Below are 9,171 nucleotides of genomic sequence, written 5' to 3' on the forward strand. Positions count from 1 at the left end.
ACATTCCAGCAAAGGAAGAAATTTTTGGCTAATGTCAAATATTATTTGTGGGAAGACCCTTACTTGTACAAACTATGTGCAGATCAAGTTGTTCGATAATGTGTGTCGGAAGAAGAGATTGGAGCTATTTTGAGCCATTGCCATGATAAAGAAACCGAAGGGCATTTCAGGGCTAATTGCACAGCGGTAAAGGTGTTGCAATCAGGGTTTTATTGGCCCACTGTGTCTCGGGATGCTCAAAGGTATGTATCCTCTTGTGATCATTGTCAAAGAACAGGTAATCTTTCTAAGAAAGATGAGATGCCTTTAAATAATATATTGGTATGTGAAATTTTTTATATTTGGGTATTGATTTCATGGGACCGTTTCCATCATCGTATGGAAACACTTTTATACTTGTGGCAGTAGATTACGTTTCTACATGGGTGGAGGCAATTGCCACCAAAACTAATGATTCTAGAACAGTACCCAAATTCCTTAGGCGGAATATTTTCACTAGATATGGAACTCCTAGGGCAATCATTAGTGATGGTGGGAAACATTTTTGTAATCACCTATTTAATGCACTCTTAAAGAAATATGGAGTCACACACAAGGTAGCCATTCCCTACCATGCCCAAATTAGTGGTCAAGTAGAGGTCTTTCATAGAGAGCTAAAACGAATTTTAGAAAAGACCGTTAGTGCCTCTAGAAAAGATTGGGCACAATGTTAAACAATGCTTTATGGGCATATAGGACAGCCTTTAAAAAACCTATAGGTATGTCACCTTATAGGTTAGTATTTGATAAAGCATTTCACCTACTAGTAGAATTAGAGCACAAAGCTTATTGGGCTACTAAATTTTTGAATTTTGATGTGCAAAGTGCAGGTGCTAAATGTCTTTTGCAGGTGAGTGAGCTAGATGAATTTTGTCATTGGAAATATGAGAGTGCTAGTTTTACAAGGAGAAGACAAAGAGATGGCATGATAGGCACATTGTGAAAAGGGAGTTCGAGCCGGGACAACAAGTTCTTCTTACAATAGTCATCTTCGTCTTTTCCCAAGGAAAGCTGAAATCAAGATGGACGAGTCCATATGAGGTAGTAACACCTTTTGGAGCAATTGAGATCCACCGTAGAAAGACAGGTGAAAGTTAATGGACACCATTGAAGCACTATGTTGGAGGACGTTTCGATCCAAACATCGCGTCTGTCCAGTTTCTTGAATGAAGAAAGTGGAGAAAGTCAAGCTAAGACTCTAAATTAGAACTATAATTTTTTTTTCTTTTCTCTCTTCTACAATTATTTTATTTTGTTTGATTTTGTTTTTATTTTTGTTTGTTATCGTTGGAACAAGGAAACGTTTGGGGGAAGCTTAAGTGATAGAAGAATAAGACAATTTGAGCAGAATAAAACATAGGCTACCCTGTGTTATTTTACACAATCGTGGCATGTTAAAAGATAAAAAGCTTGCAGATTCCAGCCTTCACCATGGGGTACCCCGTGTCATTTTACACAGCCGTGGCCATGTGCAAAAAAATATATAAAAAATCTCTTCTTTTTCAGGGAAGTTTCTATCTTTTATTTCCATATTTTCTGTTTCGTTTTTTTGTTTTTCATGCTTGAGGACATTGCATTCTTTAAGTTTAGGGGAGTGGGCAGTTTGATTGTGTTGCATTGTTGTTTGGTTGTGTTGCATTGTTGATAGTCTGTTTCTTTGTTTGGTGGGTATGTTTTAGGAAGTGTTTATTTTATTTGTGTGTTTTGGTGTTGTATTTGTATTGGTTGCATGGGTTATTATGCTTGTGCTTTTGATACTATCCCGAACAAAACTTTGTGATATCCCTAAAGAAAAAAAAATTGCTTTTTGTGATGAACTTTGTAATCAATTGGAGTATAGTAGTATCAAGTCATTGAAAGGATTCAAACTTGCTCATATCTTTAGGAATGCTGAAGAGTATGCAATTTAGATGGTTCTGTAAATCTGATTTATTACTTGACTTTGTGTGTACTAGCCGAGCCTTGTCTTCACTCCTACAAAAAAAAAAAAAAAAAAAAAAAAAAAAATTGCATATCAGTCTGAAATAAATTAACTATGCTTATTTGTTGTTTTTGAATGAACTACTCCGCTGTTTCAAGCTGCTAGTAACCAAGAGTATTCATGAGCCCCATGTTTACTTTTGCATCAAACTGTGGCTTGAAGTATGAGTATGCAAAGTACTTTATGTGTTGTGACATGTTGAGTAACTGGGGCACTCATCACAATGTGTGCATTCGTGTAAAAAGGTGATAGACAATCTGAGTAAGCAATTGAAAAAAAAAAAAAGAAGAAGAAAAATAAGTAGGGGTTGAGTATAAAGTCTTGGTGAGGCATGATCGGGTTGAGGAAACATAGAGTTGTAAATTAGCTGGGTTGTATGTTTGGTAGCATGGATATTATTTAAAGCATGTTTGCTTTCTTTTCCTTTATTTTGGGAATGCTCGAATCCTTGAAGATTGTTGAGTTTATTTTTCTGATATTTCTTTACTCAAGACGAGCAAAGGATTAAGTTTGGGGGTTGATAAGTTGCATAATTTGAGTGTTTTTAGGGTTGTTTTGATGTTAGTTTAGTTACTTCTCATTTGTTTCCTTAGTTTTGATGTTTGTTTTGTTAACCACTCTTTCTAGCTTACTAAGTTCTTGCTCCCAGACCACCACAGTTCCCCGCTATAGAGTCAAGTTCCAACTATTCTATGTCGGTAATTGCTGTAGAGCCAAGTTCTGCCCACTCTACGTCGATAAGTCGCACCCAGCTTCACATTTGGTAAATTCTTTCCGTTCTCAATCTTACTAATTAAATATCTCACAACCATGCTGACTTGAGTCAGAGTGCCCATAGTCGACACACACTATGTCGCCAAGTGCTTCACCTTCACTTTTCTTGTCTCTGCACACGATCAAATCCAAAGGACTTCCGAGCAGATTTTACCATGCATCCGCAGAAATAATGTTATTGGGATTGATTGAAAAACCATTGATTCATGTGATAGGGAGGAAAAGGTATCACTACGTAATAGTCTTCTGAAATCATTTATTTATTTATTTAGGTTTGGGTTAATAGGTAATTTCTAATATGTTGTGATTTATAAGCATAGAGTTGTGAGAATAATTCTAAAGGACGGACCACACCATTAGTGGGAAAAGAAATGAAAAATTTTTCCAATTAGAAAGTACAGGATCCGATTAAGATGTCTTTATTGAAGCCAATGGCGTGTTACACAAGATCCTGAAGTTCAGGGAACTATTTATGAGCTCACTGCCGTTGGACTTATCAATGGCATGAAGAACGATGGAGGGAAGGACTTAGAAAACTACTAACCAAAAAAAAAAAAAAAAAAAAAAAAAAAGGACATAGAAAACTTCGTGCGTGAATTGAAGAGGAAATTCATCCCTCATCTTCCAGAGGATACGAGGTACTTCACCCATGTTTTCTTAGATATCTTGTCGCTTGAATTCATGGTAAAATTAAGGGAATTCAAGGCAACAACTCAAGGCATTGAATCAGTGGGCAAAGAGGATTTCCACAAGGCTCTCTTGGAGTTCTTTGAATCCAAGAGCAATGGTGACGGCTTTGGTAGTGATGTTCTGATGACGACTACATTGGAGTCCTTTTGGAGTTAAGTCAAGAAACTTTTGAGGGGTTTGGTGTAAAACAATAATAGAATTTTATTTGTTAAAAGTTTTATCAACCAAACCTTTTTTATTTACTTTAAAAAAAAAAATATTGGAAAGTTGATGCAATATTATATTATTACAAGTTTTACTCTTTGGTTATTTATTTTTGTTATTCATTCTTCACTCTTCAAGCTTCAAGTCTAATTTTATTGCAGTGAAGGACAAGAAGAAATAAACACGTACGTTTTGAAGGGAAGATCTCATGGACCTCCCCCATAGTTTTGAAATTTGTGAGAGACGTCCCTTTTCCTTGCATTTCACACACACACACACACATATATAACATTTCTCATATAACATGATGCGGCAAAAGATGATTAACTGATTTTAAATTAAAAATAAATTTTTATCTGATCATCTTTTGTCATATCATATTGTAAGAGAAATATTATATAAAAATGTTAGTTTTGTAATATATATTCATCTTCCCATCCAAGGTTAAACTCTCACAACTACATTTCTATTAAAGAATTTCTTAATACACTTTGTTATAAGCCAAAGTTTACAAGTTTCTTACAACATCAAAGTTACAATTTTATCCCTCTAACACTAACAAAAATATAACACAGTCAGGGTAAACCGGTAAAGGGATATCTAATAAAAAAGCCACTTTCTTAGAAGAACAAAGTTACCGTTTTACCCCTCTAACGCTGTCAGAGTTAGGGTTAAGAGATATCTAGTGGAAAAACACTTTATTAGAAGACCAAAGTCACCATTTTACATCTCTAATACTAACAGTAAAATAGTGAGCTAAGGGCAAATGATACACTTTCAAACTTTAAAGATCTATTTTATAAAAGGTGCAAAAATTGTCATCCGAATAATAAACTCGAAAATTTTAAGAGTAGTCAATGATATTCTTCCTTATAAACATATATAACAAAATGTTTCATTCTTCCTTTAAGATCTTCTCCTAATTTGCGTTCTTGTGTCATGAGTTCTTGGTTTTGGGGCAGTCAATAATCGTTTTCCTTAGTATATTCTCTTTTGTTTATAATCAGATCTAAAATTTATATCAATTCACGTGAGAGTTCAAAAGAGAGGATACTAATTCTAATTTGAAACAACTAAAATATATCAGATTTGGTTTTGGATAGTAATCTATACCTCCCTTTCTTCTTCTCTAATTCTTTCATAACATAATCTCTCTCTAAAATGCATTAATACGATTGATATTTGTTAGAATTTTAATTTAATTAAACCACATTATTGGTCCTACACTTTATTATTAGTTTCATAATAATTGCTTAGAGCAGTTACATTATCTCATGGACAATTATCTTTAATGGAAAGACAAAGGTTTTAAAACCCGGCTTGACCCAGACAATTCAATTGGTTCAACCAAGCCGGGTTAACAATTTCCACTGTTTATGGAAAACCCTAGATAGGAGGACAATGATTGGTGAGCAATTGGTGGCTGGGATGTTAGGGGTTTTGAAGAATAGGGGTCAGTGAGTCTAAAGATGGCGACATAGGTGATTTCCGATCGGTGAAACGACTNTAAGAGAAAGAGTAAATAAAAGAAAATTGTAGGGAAAGAATTAGAGAGAGAGTTACGGGGATAGTTGAGTAGAGAGTTTACTTACTGAGCATTGTTTTGTGCTCATCCCGTTGTTCCTTATGTTTTTGCAGGTTCTAGATGAGGACACGGTCAGATGGACATCGGTACACGAAGAGAATTGGCTACATTGTCCACCCTATTTTGATAGTTTTGCATATGATACAAATCTTGTATATATTTGTATAAAGAATACATATGTTTAGTAAAAGAAAATTTTGGGCCCAACTTTTTATGTTATTTTACATGTACTTTTACTATGCATATTTTTATGAGAATGGATTCGTTACAGAACAAAATATTAAACACATAATTTAGTGTTTGGGCCAAAAAATGTCCTCGGCCCAAATAGGATAATACATCTAATAACGAGGAAAAACCTAGGCCCAATCCCGATGCGGCCCAAGTCAAAATTCTCGTGATGAGGCCTATTCGGTATGAAGTACAGTTGGTCCATGCCATATGGACCCAAGTCTCCTGATCCCAGTACACCTCCTAGGCATATGGTCAAATTCAGAGCCCACGGTCACCTACGGATCACACTCCTACTTGAACACTGATAAGGTAGTCCATTACTATCCCAATTCCCACAAGGTCCGTGTTAGAATCATACTTGGACTCCCTTTCAACTTAGGATAAGGGGGCCAAAGGATACACCCCTGGAGGAAACATATTACTATGAGAACTCCCAATCCCACCAGGATTGGGAGACCAGACAGTCACTATTTAAACAGAGGCCAACCCTTACACAAAGGGGATTACATTACACCTTAAGACCCCGGAGTTCCCGCTTGAGAACTTCACATTACAGCCGTAGTCACAGTCCCCGACTAGACTTCTGGTAACCTCTCTACTCCCTAGCCCTTACTAAATCAACCTCTTTCGGTCATGCTGACTTAAGTGTCGGAGTGCCTACAGCAAACACCACCCTGATGTTTTTCGTCGCTTCACATTTGTTTCTCTACGTGTGCAGGTACAATAGATCGCTAGTGGTCTTAACCTCACAGGATCAGTCCCTCCTTTCATACAGGTAGATTTTTACGTCTACAGTTTGACGCCTATCGTGGGGCCTCTAGCAATCATTCGGCTCAACGAACCCTGCTACGTGAAGAAACTTTCCATGGTTGACAATTCTGACAACGCTAACCTCGGCCTCGAGGCCAAATTGGAGGCTTTTACCGCCCTCATGCAACATAACTCAGACAAGGTGGCCACACTGGAAGTTGAGAACACTATCATCTGGACCGAAAATGCCTCCATCAGGGCTGAAAACCAGTATCTAAAAGAGAAGGTAAGTCAGTTTTATGATCCCGAGCTTCTGCCATGTCAGGTACCACCCAATCGGTTCCGCGCCTCGGTTCCGTCTATGCAATCTCTCCAAACTCCAGAGCACAGACACGCGACCTCAAATAAAAGATCGCATCAATTATGTTCATTTGGTCGATGACTCGGTCCCGATTCATGGAGAAAAGGGATTTGCCAACGGAACCCCTCTCAGTCGATCCGCCTCAAGCGCAAGATCAAGGCGTCCAAGTGACAGAAAACCCGCTACAACAAGAACCGCCCATCCTCACCATCCCACCTCACCTTCAGTCAACCATCCCTACACAAACTCCATTCAGCTCGGTTCACCCTTGATAAGTTGCATAATTTGAGTGTTTTTAGGGTTGTTTTGATGTTAGTTTAGTTAACTTCTCATTTGTTTCCTTTGTTTTTATGTTTGTTTTTGTTAAGTTTGAGATATGAATGGTTACTTATTAATTGGGATAACTTTTGTGTTTTTTTAGGCTTTGATTGAGTAGATTGGAGTATTGGAATGAAATTGAGACTTAAAGCTTGAAGAAGTTGAGATTACCCTTTAGTCTTGAAGGCCACGACCATGCCTTGGTAGTTCACCATGGCCATGGTGATGGAACAAAGAGAAAACAAAGAGACCAGGAAGCACCACGGCCTAGGCTGTGGTGACTTAAATTTGGCCACGACCAGGGTTGTGGCGGAAACTATTAGTGTGTTTTTATCAATTTTTCTTTTCTTTTTCACTGAGGTCTCTTTTGGGTATTTAAGTATAATTGAGATTAGTTGTTGGGGGATGAATTTTGCATATTTTTGAGAGGAGAAGACGCATTCTTAAGGCTTGAAGACTGAAGATCAGATTTAAGAGTTTGATTTTTATTTTTTTCAAGTCTGAATATGTTTTCCTTCTTCTCTATTTATTTCTTTGTTCTTAGGATGGAGTAAATCTCTTTTGTTAGGGGAGGATGAAACCCTAATTATGTTTTGAACAATTTTTATTCTTAATACCAGATTTATGTTTATGAATTTGTGCAAGAGTTTAGGTTTAATGCTTTATGAATGTTGGATTGATTCAATTACCTTGATGATGTTTCGAATAGAGAAGTTAAGGTTTATTGCTTAATTCATATTCATAATTGTTTTATGGGAATAACATTGCACAACATATTAAAACTAGAAGTAATCGAATAGAGATTCTAGGATTAATTTGTGGTCCATCTAATTCATAATTGAATAGGGCGAATTAGTTGTAAGGGATTGATGAATTTATGCTTCTTAATTTCAGAGTAACCGAATAGGGATATGTATTAAGTTGAATATTATGCCTAAATAAGGATAATTGGCCTTAGAAGAATCCTACCAATTCATAACACAAACGGGTATTAAGAGTGGCTGTCAAGCATAATTAGGGGGAAATTTGTACCCTAACTTCATTAATATTGCAAAGTTCATCACATTATTTATTTGTTTAATTTAGTTATTTTTAATCTGTTACTTTTACACTCTAAGATTTCGTTTTCTCAAATAACGTGTTGGTAGTTTTAGGTAATTGCATATATTCGCTTTGATCTCTGTGGGATGATACTCAAACTCATTACTTTATTACTTGAACATGACTAGTACACTTGCTAAGATTGATTTAGTCGCATCAAGTTTTTGGCGCCATTGCCTGGGATCATCAGATTGTTTGTGATTATTTTAAGATTACTTGTTACTTTGAGATTTTTATTTTATTTTATTTATTTTGTTTTTTTGTTTTTTTGTTTTTTTTGGAAAACAATAGGTGTTTCTGCTAGTTTATGACCAAAGCCTCTGGAAAGATTTTACTAGCATTTGATCTTAAGATAGAGCGCACTTTTCACCTAAGAAAGAGAGCAATCAAAAGGGAGATCATGGGTGATCACGATAACCAAAATGATGGAAGCCCATTAAATGAGTACTCTACCCCATCTCTAAATAGAGAAACATCGAGCATTCAACGACCGGTGATCAATGCCAACACCTTTGAGATAAAGCCAGCAATCATCCAGATGATTCATTAGTCAGTGCAGTTTGGTGGTTTAGTAGATGAAGATCCCAACTTACATATTGCAAATTTCCTGGAGATTTGTGATACTTTTAACCACAATGGAGTTTCCGACGAAGCTATAAGACTAAGATTGTTCCCATTTTCATTAAGAGACAAAGCTTAGAGTTGGTTGACCTCATTACCAGCAGGCTCGATTACAACCTGGGAGCAAATGACACAAAAATTCCTCAGTAGGTATTTTCCTCCTGCAAAGATTGCACGATTGCGTAATGATATTACTATGTTTGTGCAGGTGGATACAGAGTCACTATATGAAACATGGGAAAGATTCAAGGACATGCTCCGGAGATGTCCCCACCATGAATTACCGGTTTGGCAGCAAGTCCAGACTTTCTATAATGGTCTTAATAGTGAAGTTTGAAATATGATCAATGCTACCGCGGGTGGTACTTTAGGTAAGAAGACACCAGAACAAGCTTATGAATTACTGGAGGAAATGGCTTCAAACTCTTATCAATGGCCGATAGGGAGGTTTCCTGTGAGAAGAACGTCGGGTGTTCATAACATAGATGCTATCACAGCTTTGGTAGCACAAAT

At 36.6% G+C, this 9,171-nt stretch overlaps 1 non-coding gene across 1 annotated transcript; it reads right to left on the reverse strand.

Annotated features, from left to right (window-relative positions):
- Positions 1-8,834: 8,834 nt before the first annotated feature.
- On the reverse strand, positions 8,835-8,940 carry LOC116111416. Its single transcript, XR_004125069.1, has one exon. It is a non-coding gene; the product is annotated as a small nucleolar RNA R71 (small nucleolar RNA).
- Positions 8,941-9,171: the final 231 nt, after the last annotated feature.

Source organism: Pistacia vera, unplaced genomic scaffold (assembly GCF_008641045.1).
Source record: "Pistacia vera cultivar Batoury unplaced genomic scaffold, PisVer_v2 Contig635, whole genome shotgun sequence".
NCBI classification, from domain to species: Eukaryota; Viridiplantae; Streptophyta; class Magnoliopsida; order Sapindales; family Anacardiaceae; genus Pistacia; species Pistacia vera.